A 16,071-nucleotide genomic window follows, 5' to 3' on the forward strand; every position below is an offset into this window, starting at 1 on the left:
AATGAAAAGATAACACTAGAAGGACTATTAGTTGGGTTAGCCTCAAAAGCACAAGTGACAGTGAAGGTATTTGAGAAGATTTTGACCAAGATGTGGAAGGGACTTACTTGGTCTGAGATGGGATCGATTTGGATTTGAAAATCTACTTGAAATCATATGAAACTTGCCTTGACTAGATATTCATGGGAAACTAGTTGTTCAAGACTCAAAAGGATAGAAAAAATGGAACAAATCTTGGAGAATGCATGAGAGAATCAAAGAGTGCAATAAAATTGAAAATATCAGAAAGAGACATTGGAATGGAGGATTATATAAAGGACATCAAGGTTTAGGACTGATCAAATTGAAAATAAGAAGTGATGGCAGAATCCTTTGAGATCAAGTGTTGTTGCATTGAATCCCTTAAGGAACAAGTTGCCTGCTTGTTTCTCAAGGGGAATTGGTGCAGTCATGGTTAGGAGGGACCTGAATGAGATCTATCCAGATCATGCAACAAGAGTAAAAACAACAAAAGCAAGACAAGATGATGGAGGCAATGCAAAACTAAATGAGTTAGATCATGAAAATTGGTTACAAATAACTGGTAACATCCAGGATACCAAATTCAGCTCACTGGCCTACTACATACATGCTCAATTACAAAATCGGTCAACTCTAGACATCTAAATCTTAAGATATTTCTATATTCTTCATTGATTCAATTATGATGCTAAATTACATTGATTTATATGGTCTAGAGGGATCTGGTCGGCCCAAGAAGAATCAAACAATGAAGAACAAGATCAAACATATAAAACCACCAAGTCGGCCTCCGCCAAAGAGAATCCTTCAAAAAATATAAAGGAAGCAGTGCAGATTAGAGGGAAGGTTAGACACATGCCAAGGAACATTGGAATCAATGAACTAGGGCTCCACAAGCTATGGAAAGGATCCACAAGATTCATCAATAGAAAATAGGTCCAAGCGGTTTCGATGTTCTAAGCTAGAAAACTGTCACAGAATCCAGAAGTGATAACTTGCCGAAAAAAGATCCAAGCATCCTGTAGTTTAAGAATAAGGAAGATGATAATGTTTACAAGTAAAATCAAGCTTCGTAAGATCTAATGAACAAATGAAAGAAAATGCAGAAAGAAATGTTGAAATTGCAAAGCAGAAAACAAACTGAAAAGAAATGTTTTTGGTTGATGCCAGATTGCCAAGAACCGGGGATGCTCCTGCATTAGGAATGAGAAAGAGAAGATGACTGTAATTAGGGTTGTGGGATCAAATTTTTTATCTGGAGGGCACATACATGATGGAATCATATATAAAATTTGTTTGCTCCAATCATGCAAATTTTGGGATTTGCAATCAAGGCCTATGGGATAGTCAACCACACGGTCAGAGAAGAGAATGCCACAACTAGATATTGTTCCTGCTTCAAAGGTAATGTTGGGTTTCTTTGATCTAAATATTAAAGAGAAGTTAAGAACAAGATGACTAAGGCATGGAAGTTGTATAAAAATAGGGTGGGACAAAAGTATAGCCTAGATGGATTTGTTGCCTTCAAGGATGAAAACAAAGAAGCACTTCCAGATGAAATAGTAGATAGGGTGAAAGAAAATTGGGGATGAAATTGGCTATCTATATCATTGAATTCCCCAAATGCTATGTAATTTTTCTCAGAAGTTAATAGAATGGGAATTTCCCCTTTCTGATAGTACTTACCAAAAAAAAAGAAAAAAATTCCCTAGGTCTAATCCATCCCCATCACTTAAAGTTCACAAAAATAAAAAAATTATATTATTTAATTAGATACCCTTTTCATCTCTTCACAATGAATAAAATAAAATTCATTTTCACCTATTAGCCACCTCACCTATGTAGCTAAGTAATTAAATAATATTATAATTTAATTAGGTTTGTATTCCCTCAACACAATCCATGAATAAAGGGGACACAAGAATGCTTGTCCTTGTGGTTCCACTATTCAAATTTACATTTTAATTTTTCAGCATTACAATTTGTTTAATAAAAGATAACACAATATCATAGAGGAAGTGCAAGCTTAAATGGATTCTAAAACATAAAATAAGCATCAAAAACCTAGAAATGGTGCAATTTAATGATATATTTCATAGTAAGAAAATAGAAAATTTTAGATTACCACATCACAACTTACAATCAACAAATTTCTAGTAAAGCATAACATTGATGGTTGGAGTGGCCAGAACACTTGGAGGAGTAGGAAGCGGCAATGGGAGAATTCAAAATTCAAATTCACTGCAAGGTGGGAATTCTGGTTCCAATGGTGGGAGCGGCCAGAACGAAGGAGCTGGCCCCATGGGAGAGAAGGACAAGCCTTCAGACATTTCAAAGGCTGTTGACATTCCGCAGACTGGTGGTACTTTGCCAGAGAAGAAAGAGGGTTCTAGGCTTTTGAGGGAGGGGTCTAGCCCACGTGAAGAGGCCTTGGAGAACGGAAAAGAACCTAGAAAATGGTCATCCCTTTTTGGTGGAAAGTTCGCTATCTCTATTCTTGACCTGGTTCTGGATTATAATATAAATAGTATGTCGAACTCCCTGGTAGGCAAATTTATGGGTTCGCGCTCAAACATCAAAGTTGTTAGGGCTTATGTCAAATGAAAATGGGCTCTAAAGGGTAATGTTGAAATCTCGGCTTTGCCTAAAGGCCTCCTATATTTTAATTTTTCATGTGAAGAAGATAAATTAAGGACACTTTGTGGAAGTCCCTAGATGGTAGGAAAGACAGCTTTGGTTCTTTGGAAATGGCATCCAAATCTGAACATGAACGACTCTTTTGGCACAAGTCCTAGTATGGGTAAAGTTACCAGGTTTGCCTCTTGAATACTGGGCAGAAAGAATCTTCTCAAGAATTGCAAGCTCCTTTGGTGAACTCCTCTCTATAGACCCAGTCACAACTTCAAAAAGGAGACTCACTCATGCTAGGTTTTGTGTAGGGATAGCCCATGACGCAGACATGCTGAAACAGATAAATCTAGTGTCAAAGATGGGAACATGGAAACATCAAATTGAATATGAATCTATCCCCTTTGCCTACTTCCATTGTAAAAAAGTAGGTCATTGGGCAAAATCCTGTCCAATCAAGTCGAAAGTAGAGCTCAAGAAGACTAAACCTCAGGTTGAAAGTAAAAAGGCTCTAGAAAAAATGGTATGACAAGTTAAAAACTCAGAGAATAAGGAAGCTACCTATAATTATTTTAAACCATTGGAGGAAAATAAGGAAGTGTCCTCAACTTCTGTCTCCAATCTTCCAACCCAGGAAGTATTGAGAAATGAGTCTTCCAAAGTAAACATTTTTGTTACAAAGCGTATTCGATCAGAGGAACTAAAAGAACAGACTGAATCTTCAAATGACATAGCTGAAGTGGTAGTTGACACTTATGCGGGTAAGGAAATGCAAAAGGAAGAGGATCAACCTAAGGAAGGGGAGATCCCTGGCTCCCAAGAAGAAAATATTGACTCTTCACCGCTCATTACAAGTTCTAAAATGCAAGAAGCCCAAAAATGTGCAATACTGGGTATGAACCTTTCAGATTCAGACCAGAATTCAAAAATAGTAAACAGAGAGTTATATGGTTTCAGAATCCGTAACTGGGGTAATGAAGATGAAATTTCCAAAATCCTCAGTAACCCGGAAGCGGTTCTTGAGAAAGAAGTTGACTGGAAAATACCAAAATATAGGAACAAGAAAGGAACCACTCCCTCGGCTTCTCAACTAAGGAAATCTAGTAGAACAACTCAAGTTGATGTTGGGTATATCTCCTCCCCCAGGTCGACCCTCTAACCATAAAGTTAGAGACAAGGAGGCCAGTAAGAAAACATTGCAAATGGGACCCAGAAGAATCTTAAGGAGTTAGGAATTGGTAAGTAACTATGAAGATTATCTCTTGGAATATTAGGGGACTTAATAATCCTCATAAACATGATATCATTAGGAATATGATAAGGGATAGTAAACCTGATGTTTTTCTAATTCAAGAGACCAAAATGAGTAGAGAAAAAGTTGAATCTTTGAATTTTTTCAAAAATGGGAATATTAGCGATGGTAGTTCAGAAGGTGCCTCTGGAGGCACAACTACCATTTGGAACCTTAATAGTGTCAAAGGCCATGTTCTTATTTAGGAAAATTTTCTCTCTTGCATTAAATTTGAGCATTTAAAAGATGGAATTTCATGGGTCCTCACTAACATTTATGCTCCCAATACCTTGAAAGCTAGAAATTACTTTTGGAAAAAACTTATAGAAGTTAGGGATAGCTTCAAAAATCTTAGCTGGCTGGTCATGGAAGACTTTAATACTCCTTTGAGAGAGGAGGGAAAATTTGGAGGAAGCCCCTCTCAGTTGGAAAGTAGGCTGGCCCTTATGGACTTTATTAACACTCAGGCTCTCAACGATGTGGAGATACAGGGATGCAATTACACATGGACTAATAGGAGAACTAGTAATGAACTTATCCAAGTTCACCTTGACAGGACTCTCATCTCAGATGACTGGTACAAACATTATTTATTTTCTCTGTCTGCCCACATCTAGGTTGGGTCAGATCACTTTCCTATCACCTTCATTATTGACCCAATTAATAGAAGGAGACACTTTCCTTTCAGATTTGAAAAAACGTGGATTCATCACCCATTTATCACCCGTAATATTCAGAAATAGTGGAGTATCCAAGTTGAGGGAACTGCTATGTACAGAGTTGTAAAGAAACTTAAAAGTGTAAAGGACAATCTAAGACTCTGGAATAAATCCAACTTTGGGAATATCTTTGAGGCCAAAGGTAAAGTTCAGGATGACCTTAAAAAAATATAGGCCCAAATTCAGAAGGATGGTTTCAGTACTGTGTCCATTGCTGATGAAAATGAGACTCTTAAAAAATACCATGAAATCATTGCTAAAGAGGAAACTTTCTGGAAGTAGAGATCAAGATGCATTTGGCTAAAGGAAGGAGATAGGAATACAATATTTTTTCATATGTCAACGATCAAGCATAAAGTGGCTAATAGGATAACCAAACTAATTGTGGATAATGGGGAGCTAGTCAAGGAGGAAGAAATAAGGAATGAAGCTAAAAGGTACTCTTCAGAACTTCTTAGGAGGGATCACAGATTGGATGTTGATGCTCAATCTTCTTTCCTTCAAAATATTCCCCATCTCATTGATGAACAGATGAATGTCTCCCTTTCTTCCATTCCTTCAATCTTGGAAATCAAAAATGTTGTTTTTTCCTTTGATGATAACAAAGCTCCCGGTCCAGACGGTTTCCCCATGTTCTTTTTCCAAGATTTCTAGGACATAGTCGGGAAAGATGTCTCCAATGGGGTCAAGGAATTTTTCGGGGCTAGAAGACTTTTGAAAGAAATCAATGGTACTTTCATTGATCTCATTCCCAAAATCCAAGGTGTAGACTCTATGGACAAGTTTAGACTTATCAGTTTATGCAACTCTTTTTATAAGATTATTTCCAAGGTTCTTACCACCAGAATTCTGACTGTCCTTCCTTCTTTGATTAATCATCAACAAAATGGTTTTGTCCCTGAAAGACAAATTCTTGACTCCATTATAACTGTCCATGAGAATATTCATTCTCTTGTTAGGGCTAAGAAGCAGGGTCTCATCCTTAATCTTGATCTCTCCAAGGCCTATGACCGGGTTGACTAGCCTTTTCTTGTGAAGGTTCTTATGGCTTATGTTTTTTCCACCAAATGTGTTGACCTCTTCAGCCAACTTATTACCTCAACCTCTTTTTCTATTCTTGTTAATGGTTCCCCTTCCCCCTTCTTCCAAGCTTCTAGAGGACTAAGGCAAGGGGATCCCATTTCCCCTATCCTCTTCATCATTATGGTATAATGTTTTGGTAGGTCCATGGGAAATATGGTTATGCAAGGCTCTTTTAAGGGACTCCAACCTTCTTCTGCTGACCTTATTTGCTCCCATCAACAATTTGTGGATGATACTATTATCATGGGGGAATCAAGTATCTGTGAATCTAGAACCCTGAAGAATACTCTTTGTAAGTTTACCTCAGCTTCTGGTCAGCTCATTAATTGGATCAAAAGTGAAGTTTTTTTCATCAATACTCCAGAGAGAAGACAACAGAGAATCAACAAAATCCTAGAATGTAGGATTGCTGATCTTCCTACGACCTATCTTGGCCTCCCCATGGGCATTGTACCTCCTGATCCTTTTTGGAGCTCACTTGTGGATAAATTTCATAAAAAACTAGCTGGTTGGAAAGGAGCCCTTTTAAGTCAGGCTGGAAAGCTTCAACTTCTAAAAGCTTCTCTTCAAAGCATACCGATCTATGCCCTAAGCCTTTTCAAAATTCCAGTTAAGTATGCTGATGCAATTGAGAAAATTCAAAGAAAATTTCTATGGTCAGGGGTTGTGGACAAGAAAAGAATGCCTCTTGTGGCTTGGGATCAGGTATGCAGACCGAAAAGTAAAGGAGGTCTGGGCCTGAGAAGAATCCGGACCTTAAATGAAGCTCTCCTATCCAAGAAGGTCTGGAGAATGTTCCATTCAGATACTGAATGGTGTAAAATCTGGTGAAGTACTCTCTTCTGTCCTCTTCTCTTTCTTCTTTTATCAATTTGGATATCAGTATTAATGGGTCCCATATATGGAATCATGCCTCTAAGTGCAGCAAAAGCATTACTAAAGGAGTTATATGGAAAGTAGGAAATGGTAGGAAAGTTAAATTCTGGGAAGACCCCTGGCTTTTTGATAAACCTTTGACTGATATCCCTGAATGGGCCCCTTATGCTCCCTCATGTATTAGAATTTTTGGCCCTTTAGTTGAAGGGTATTTGGACTGGCAATAAATGGCAGAATATTGAAAGTATCCACCCAAGCCTCATTAAGCTCAAGATCCACCCATCTTCGGTCTAGTTGAACAAAGAGGAAGACTCCCTCATTTGGAAATATGAACCCAAAGGTATCATTAGTGTATCTTCAATGTATGGTGTTCTCTCCTCCACCCCTCCTGATAATCCTTTCTAGTCCAAAGCTTGGATTAAGGGTCTGACCCCCCGAATCAACTTTTTCTATTGGACTATTCTTCAAAATAAAATCTTGATCCTAGATAACCTCAAGGGTAGAGGTTTTGCCTTTCCTAATAGATGTGCTTTGTGTATTAAGGAGGAAGAGTCAGTGGACCACCTGGCCATCCACTGTTCCTATTCTGCCTCGATCTGGGAAAGATTTGTTAAAAGTTTTAGCATTGATTGGGTGTTTCTTAAAACTATCAGTGAGTTGTTCTACTCCTGGAATATCCATTGGTCTAACTCCTTTTTGAGATCTCTGTGGCAGCTATCACTTCCTCACATCCTGTGGGGATTATGGAAAGAAAGAAACAATCGTATTTTTAGGGACACATCCCTCAATCAGGATATTGTGTTCCAGAAAATACAATGGGCAATTGTGGAGAATATTGGAATCATTGGGGGTCCCTATTTTTTGACCAACCCCTTGGAATCTAACATTTTAAGATCCTAGAATTTAAAGAATCCTAGTAGCTCTGACCCAAGCAAAACAAAAGACTTGAAGCTAGATGGAAAACTCCCCCTCATGGTTCGTTCAAAGTCAACTTTGATGGTGCTGCAAAAGGTAATCTAGGCCCTGGAGGTTGTGGAGCTATTCGTAGAGATGATAAAGGTATATGCAAGGAAATGATTGTTGTCCCAATAGGAAGTTAAACAAACCACAAAGCAGAAGCAATGGTAGCTCTCCAAGGTATTCTCCTCGCTAAAAGATGGAATTGCCCCTACATATGGATCAAAGGGGATTCAAACAAAAATCATTAAATGTCTCAAGGGGATCTCTAGGCCCTCATGGTCTATCAATAATATTATAAAAGCCGCTAGAGACCTCATTAGCACTTTTAAAAAAAGTTACATCTCATATCTATTGTGAAGCCAATGGGTCTGCTGACTGGACAGACAACGCGACAGTCAATAAAGATGAAATGATTACGTGGATGAGAGAACAAGGACTCCTTGAGGATGTTAGACTAATCATTTTCAAGGACCAATATAGTAGCACTCCAAAGATTTTTAATGGACAAAACAATAATGAAACAGACTAAATGGAGTACTCCCAGTTATTATAATATTGTCAGCACCATTTATTATTGTTGGCATATGCACACTCCAATGAGACATTGTATGTGATTGAAGGTTTTGTTATTGATGGCAACCTTGCAATCTTATGGCACCGGAAAAAGCATTATAATGGCATCAACAGATCACACTCTACACTGACACTCAAGACACCGACACCGGCACAGAAGAAAGGAAGTATACCGGCACAGAGGCCGACATGATTTTGTTATATTATATTTTGTTTATTATTGTAAAAATGTGTAAGCTGACTTGGCAAATTATAAAATGACTCTTATATATAAAAGAGATCATTGTAGACATTTGTGATGATGTGTAAGCAGTACAAGATATTGGATTTGTATAATCCTTATTGTAAGTCAGTGAGACTTCCCATTGAGCAGTGAGCTCTAGGCAGTTGGCCTTCCTGCATGTGCAGGCCCCTATTGTAAGTAATATTCTCTTATTGGCCAGTGAGTGAATATTGTGGGTCACAAATCCCACCAAGGTTTTTCCCACACTAGGTTTCCTCGTTAAAATCTTGTGTTATGGTGTGCTTTTCATGTGGATGTTCTTGATTCTATTTATTGCATTATTTCTTGCATACCGGTACACTGTTATATTATGTTCTGCATGTTTTAAGTTAAGAAATTCTAATTACCGGCTAGATACTGATTCACCCCCCCTCTCAGTATATGTGGGATCCCTAACAATTATAATACTCATTCTATCACTTCCCACGCTTTCTGGGTAAATTTGGTAGCTTTGAGAAACCTTTTGTCTAAAACTCTCTACAAGTTTCAATATTCTGCTTTGAATAGTGAAAACATGGGTGGAAACAGACGTCGATACGAACCTAGCAGTTGCAAGGAATGGAAGCAAAAGGAGGAGGTCTAGAATATTTTGTAGAAGGGTGGGTTTTCTAAATTTATGGAGAGACTCCATGGATGGGATGGCATGGTCACTAGTTTCTTCTGTAAAAACTGGAGAAAGAGCACTTTGAAGATGGGAGACTTGTCTATTGTCATAGATGAAGACCTTATTGTCCAAGCCACGGGTCTCCGAAGGGAAGGAAACAACTTCTTTAGAGACAAAAAAGTGAGTAAGGAGGCCATTGACAGATATCTTGAAACCGAAAAGGAGAAAAAACACCTGGTGAAGCTAAGTAAAACTTACTATCCCCCTAAGGCTTTTGTTAAACCATGATGGGAGATCCTCTTTATTATTATGCACTATATTACATTGGATGGTAGATTTACTAAAGTATATGACTACCATTTTGTTTTATCGAATCATTTTAGGTATGATGAGAAGGTTAACTTTACTTATTTTCTGTTATGCTCTATGAATTCCACCATTAAGGCCTATAAAGAGAACCCTATAGGGGATACTACCATGCATCAAGGCTCAATGGTTCTTATTTATGACCATCTCAAGACTAATCAAATTGTTTGCCCGCAACCCTCTATTGAGTCTGAGGAGGATGTGTCAGACTCTATTTTTTCTATGGATGAGGGTTTCGACAGTGACCCAACTAGTGACTCTAAGGAGAGTTTGGATGACTCAGAATTTGAAATAGGTAAGAAGAGGAAATATATGAAAACTAGGCCTTCTTCCTCCAAGGGTAAAAAATCAAAAGGCAAAATCCTCCAGATTAGATCCTCCTCCTCCTCGGAGGTCTCTGAAGATTCAAAGAAGGAGAAACCCCAGGGTTCTTTGAAAAAGAAAACTAAAGTCCATACACAGACTAGAAACAAGGAAAAGAGAAAGGAGGAGAATGTGAAGGAGCTGGAGGTTCATAAGCAGGAAAAGATTTCAGAAGCTGATCAAAACTTGGAGGAGGTGACCACTGGAGAAGTTCATAGGGTTGATGATACAGCTACTATTGGTGACACTCAAAAAAAGGAACAAGACAACTCCGGTAAGATTGATCTTCCCCCAAACCCTCCTCCTGAGGGTATGAAAGGTTTTATTGACACCATGGAGTGGTTAATAACTAGTTATAAGAAAGCTATGGATTATAGCAAGAAACTTAGCCACAAAATTCAGATTCTGGAAACTATCATCACCAGGGAAGGAAAGACTATGGCTGATTATATGGAGGATTTGAAAAATACTGTTGCAAAAGCTGAAAATATAAGAGACTCCTTCAACCCCAGAATTGAGAAAATAGAGAAAGACCTGCTGGAGACGAAAACTAATGCTGACGCTATGGATCAAACTATATCAGACACTGTTAGTAAAGTCAACAAAATTGAGGATTGCCTAAGAGTATTGCAGAGAAAAGTATAAACATCCTGAAGGTTTCTGCTGGCAATACAAAAACTCTCATCAGCAAATTGGACGAGGAGAAGGATACCCTGAATATTGACTCTGACACTAAAGGCACATGAGATGCTCAAGGACCCAGAACAAGAACTAGAGGTAAAAAGAAAGAAAAGAAGCCTAATAAGGACCTAGATGATCTCAAAGCTATTGTGGCCACCTATGACCAGTTGGTGATAAAGCAATCAATATCCCAAGCCCATGGAATACTTTGATTGGTTTACTTGGGATATGAGGTTTACTTTTTTATGTCTCCCCACTGGTAGAACAACTAAAATTTCCTTACAGTTTTCCAATTGGAGTATTGGTTTAATTGATATGATTCTTGCAAGGTTCACTTAGTCTTCCTTGAAGGTATATAAATATCTGATCCTTCACCATATACCCACAAGCCAAAAACATGAAAATTCACTAAGTGTTTTGAGTGAAGATTCTTAAGATTTCTAGATTTCAACATACATTAGCTTAATGTCCAATTCTTTACCAAAACGCTACACATCATCCGCTCATAAGGATTTTATTAATTTTTAAGGTGCAATTTTATATAAAAAAACTAATTAGATATGATTATAAGATTTGGAGTCCTTATCTCCATTTCTTGATCTACATCCCATAATAAATTTGTCAAATACTAGAAAAACTAAATGGATTGGATTATAAGATTTGGAGCCCTTATCTTCACCTCTTGATCTAAGTGTTGTGTGATGTACCTTTGTATGTATGTGCTTTGATCTCTTTGCATTATTGGTTCTTGCATAATTTGAATTAAATTTTTAAAGATTCACTGATTCACCCCCCCTCTCAATGACCTAATTGTGTTCCTTCAATTGGTATCAGATCCCTAGGTTCCTGGTTAGATAAGCTTACTCTAGCTTGGGTAGATTCTAGTGTGTGAACACAATGGTGATGTATGAGTCATCCTTTGGTAATGCACCAAGGTTTGATGGCACAAACTATGCCATCTAGAGTTCAAGAATGGAAGTCTATTTGTCCTCCTTAGGTTATAATGTCTGGATGTTAGTTAAGAATGGATACATCGTCCCTGTTACTCCTCCAACTGATCCCAATGCAAAAAGAATGCATGATAGCAATAGTGAAGCCAATAAGGTTATTCTTAGTAGGTTGCCTGATATAATGTCTTTGAAGGTCAAGAAATGTAAGTTTGCAAAGGACATATAGGATATATTGAAGAAAATTTATGGAGAAGTTCCTAGTACTGCTGATTCAAACACTGGAAGGAAGAATAAGAAAGGATCAGATAAGTATACATATGATAAAAGTGGATCAGATGGTAACTTCAACAAAGGTGGAAAGGTAACTCATCTACTCATGGCACAAGAGATCCAAAATGAAGTGAATACATCACATCAAGATGTGATAGTGGATCCTAATCTAGCAAACAAGACTTATTTGACAATAATGAAGAACATGAAGAAGATGTTGATGTTGAAGTTAATCTTGAAGCAAAATTAGTGTGTGCTCTTGAACAATTAAAAACAATAAGGAAGGAATATAAAACATACAAGAAGTCATCCACAACTAAGTAAGAGTCTTGAAGAATATAAACAAAGTATCATCATCATGGAAACTTAGCTAGAAGAAACCAAGAGGATAAATGAAGTAATAAAATCATATTTTGACACCAAGAAGAGAGGGTGTGAGGAGTTATAGAAAAAAGTGGAGACAAAACAAAAGGAGTGTCAAAGACTAGAAGATGAAATGGCAAATCTCAGAAAAGAGCTCAAAAGTTGCAAGGATGGTCTCAAGTTGAGGATGAAGTGTGAGGGAAACACCAATGCTCTAAATAATATGCTAAGTAAGAAAAAGCAATCAAAGGATTCCATGGGCTTGGGATATGAGGCTGGACAATGTTTTACCAATGGGGAGACATAAAAAAGAAATATAAACTTTGTATCTTCATTCTTGAATGGTCATGGGAAAACCTTTACAATCAAGAATGCTCCAAGGAAGAAAAAATGCTAATCCAAAAGGAAAAGATAAGCTAAACGAAGATGGATTTATCAGAGATAAGGACACAAAAGGAGGTATGGAAGACTAAGATATGCTTCTACATACAAGATATAACTCAAGGACAACAACAGAGAAAAAAGGTTTAGTACCAGCATGTCCACAAGATCTCCACCTAACTAGCAAAACCATTCTATAAGATACAATCTTTCCTTTTCTGTTTATTATTATTCATGCAAAGAATATGACCATAAAGCAAGTGAGTGTAGAAAAGGATCTAGGAAAGGCCAAGTTGCTTTCTCTATAAATAAAATGTTGTGTGTCAAAGATGTAATGCATATGGACATATGTTGGAATTATGTGAATTGGTATGAGGACATGATGACATTGTATGTTGTCATTGATGTCAATATGCTGAAGAAGAGAGAACCGATATGTTACCAAGAACTAGTATATGTGAGAACTGGTATAACATTGTGAACCGGTATATGTGCCAAAGTGAAGCAGTGTGTTTATTCAAGATGAACCGACATGTTGATATGGAAACCAATACATGGAAGCTTTGTATGACTAGCGGTTGGTAGTCTTAACTTTAGGGTTTCTGGTTGAAGTGCTTCAAGCCTGTGTGACTCAATCAGTGACTTTGTGTGATGAGTTAGCATTGTAACGAAGAACAGATCATGTTGCCACATTAGCCTTGTGCGTGTGAAGGATCTTGCATGAAGGAGATTGTTCCTATCTACCTCGAGAATGTGCAAAGTCTATAAACAGTGAAAATGCGTGATGGGTTATCAGTCGCCATGAAAGAGGTGGAAAATGAACGATGGAGAACATCTTGAGATCGGTTCAAGACTGTTGCATTTAATGCAATGTGCTCAAATGAACAGGATTGAACCATTTGAATTGCTTAACCTAACAGATTTAGGGTTTAGGGTTTATGCTACTGACCTATCTGTTTCCTATAAGGTCAATGTTGTGTTTCTTTCTGAGGTTGTTGGAAAAAGTTGTGTGTGTGTATCCAAGTAAAGAGATACATGATTATTGCTAGACCAGAGGAGAGAAGTGATACCTGCAGAGTGTAAGTGCAGAAGGTGAAGAGGAGCTAAAGTAGATTTGCATTGGCATTGAGTGCTGTTACCAAATCATTGTAATACTTGTTGATCTCTAACCACTTCAACAGTTGGGAAATCCCTTAACAGGGTAGCTTTAACCGGCTTACTGTAAATCCTTTGACAGGGTGACTCAAAACCATTGAGTTCTTGAAATCCTCTAACAAGGTAACCTTTAACAGGGTTTAATCCTTAACTGAGTATTCTAGCCATCCCTTTACCGGGTGATCCCTAATAGGATCGGTTCCTAACAAAACCTATTGTATCAGTCTTTAACCGGACAAGGCTCCTAATAGAGCGGACTTTTAAAGAGTTCAAAAATAGCTTGTGGGTATTCATCCCCATTATGTTTTTTCCCAGATGGGTTTCCACATGAAAAATCTGTGTGTCATGTGTGGTGTTATTCATGTGATGGTTTAATCGATTTGTGTCTGAAGTTAAATCATGTTGATCTAGCTGTTTATATATTTTTGATGATAGATTACTTGTTCATGCACTAGGGTGAAATGGAAATGAAATATTAGATTGTATGAAAAGATAAGTGTCAACTGGTTTATGCTTGTCTTAGTTATTCTGGGTTTTGCCGGTTGTACTCTATTTAAGACCGGTGTTACTATTTGTCTACCAAAGCACAGTGTTTGCTGACAAACCGGTTTTAGGAATGTGTTTTTGTCTATACTGATTCACCCCCCCTCTTAGTACCAGTTTGGTACTATCCATTCATCATTGAGTTATCAATTGGTATTAGAGCATCCTCCAGGTCCTCTATGTTATAAGCTTAACCACTTGAGGAAAAGATCCCAGTCTAATGATGAAGAGGGAAGGTCCAAAGTTCAACAGAGATAACTTCAATATATGGAAAGACAGAATGAAGATATACATCAGAAGCATGGGTGCTCAACACTAGAGCTATGCTAAGAATTCTTATGTTGCCCCTACCGGTACTCTCACCGATGACCAAAAGAGAGAGATGCAGGAGAATGGGCAAGTCATGGAAGCCCTAATTAGTAGTTTATTTGACATTAAGTTTATTGATGTCCAAGATAAAGTAAATCTCAAAGAAGTATGGGATACTCTTGAAAATATCTATGGTGGTGATGAGCATGTAAAACAAGCTAAGGAAGAAAGCCTTAGAGGGAAGTTTGAAGACATGTAGATGGTTGAAGGTGAGACCATTCAGTAGTATGGAATAAGAATCAAAACTGTTGTTAGAGATATCAAGAGTGCAGGTGGTAAAATGGAAGATTCCACTATGGTAAGAAAAGTTATGAGATCCTTATTACCAGTCTATGCAATAAGGGTTGTTGCTATTTAGGAGTTGAGATCAATAGACAAAAGTAAGGTATCCCTAGATTCCATCATTGTAAAGTTGCCAACCTATGAGCTAAATAGTTTTGATGGCAGTGTTCAAAAGACTGAATCAACTTTCAAAGCTTCTGCTATACCATCCAGAAAAGGAAAAGAAGCAAGCTCCAGTGGTGAACCAAGATAGAGCAGAGAAATGGATGATGAGGAGATTCTGATGGAATTGGAAGCTCTTCTTGCTAGGAAAATTCCTAAAGGAACCGGTAAATACAGAGGTAAGATCCCTTTGAAATGCTTTTCTTGTAACTGGATAGGACATATTGTTGCAAGCTATCCTAATGGTGACAACAAGGACAAACTGGAAAGGTTCAAGAAATTCAAAGGAGGAAACCAGAGAAACTATTTTGTGGCAGTTGATGAAGGTGTCACAGATGAGGAATCAAAAGATGAAGAAAATGAAGATATTGTGTTTGTTGCTGTCAAGGAAGATGTGTCAGACAAGAAGGCTCTTGTCTCCTGCTTTGATAATTCCAATGAGTGGATTATTGATAGTGGCTCTTCTCACCATATGAGTGGTGATCAGAGCAAGTTTCTATCCTTGGAAGAGTATGATGGTGGTGTGGTTCGCTTTGGTAATGATGCACCATGTATGGTCAAAGGTAGATGGTCCATCTCTCTAAATGGAAAGAGTAGTGCTGACAATGTGTATTGGGTTGATGGTCTTAGACACAACCTTTTGAGTGTTGCCCAGCTGAATGATAGTGGTCTCACTCTGGAATTCAAGAATGGAGTGTGAAGATTAAAAGGAAAGAATGGTGGATTGGTGGCTACCGGCATGCAGACCAAAGGTAACCTATTTTAGCTAAATGCAAATATCAGTACATGTCTTATGGCCAAGTTCAATGACAACTGGATATGGCATAGGAGACTCTGCCATGTAAACTTTGATAATATTGTGAAGGCCAGTAAGATCAAGGCAGTTAGAGGGTTGCTGGTGCTGAGCAAACCGGAAAATACCTTGTGCAAAGAGTGTCAACTGGGGAAAATGTCTTCCTCAACCTTTAAAGGTAAACCTTTCACTATTGAAAATTTACTTGATCTTGTGCATACTGATTTGTGTGGTCCTATGAAAACTAGGAGTGTGAAGGGTGATAGGTACTTCATGATTCTCACTGATGACTGCTCAAGAATGATGTGGGTCACATTCTTGAAAGATAAGTCTGAATATTTTGGAAAGTTCAAAG

This window comes from Cryptomeria japonica, chromosome 11, assembly GCF_030272615.1.
Source record: "Cryptomeria japonica chromosome 11, Sugi_1.0, whole genome shotgun sequence".
NCBI classification, from domain to species: Eukaryota; Viridiplantae; Streptophyta; class Pinopsida; order Cupressales; family Cupressaceae; genus Cryptomeria; species Cryptomeria japonica.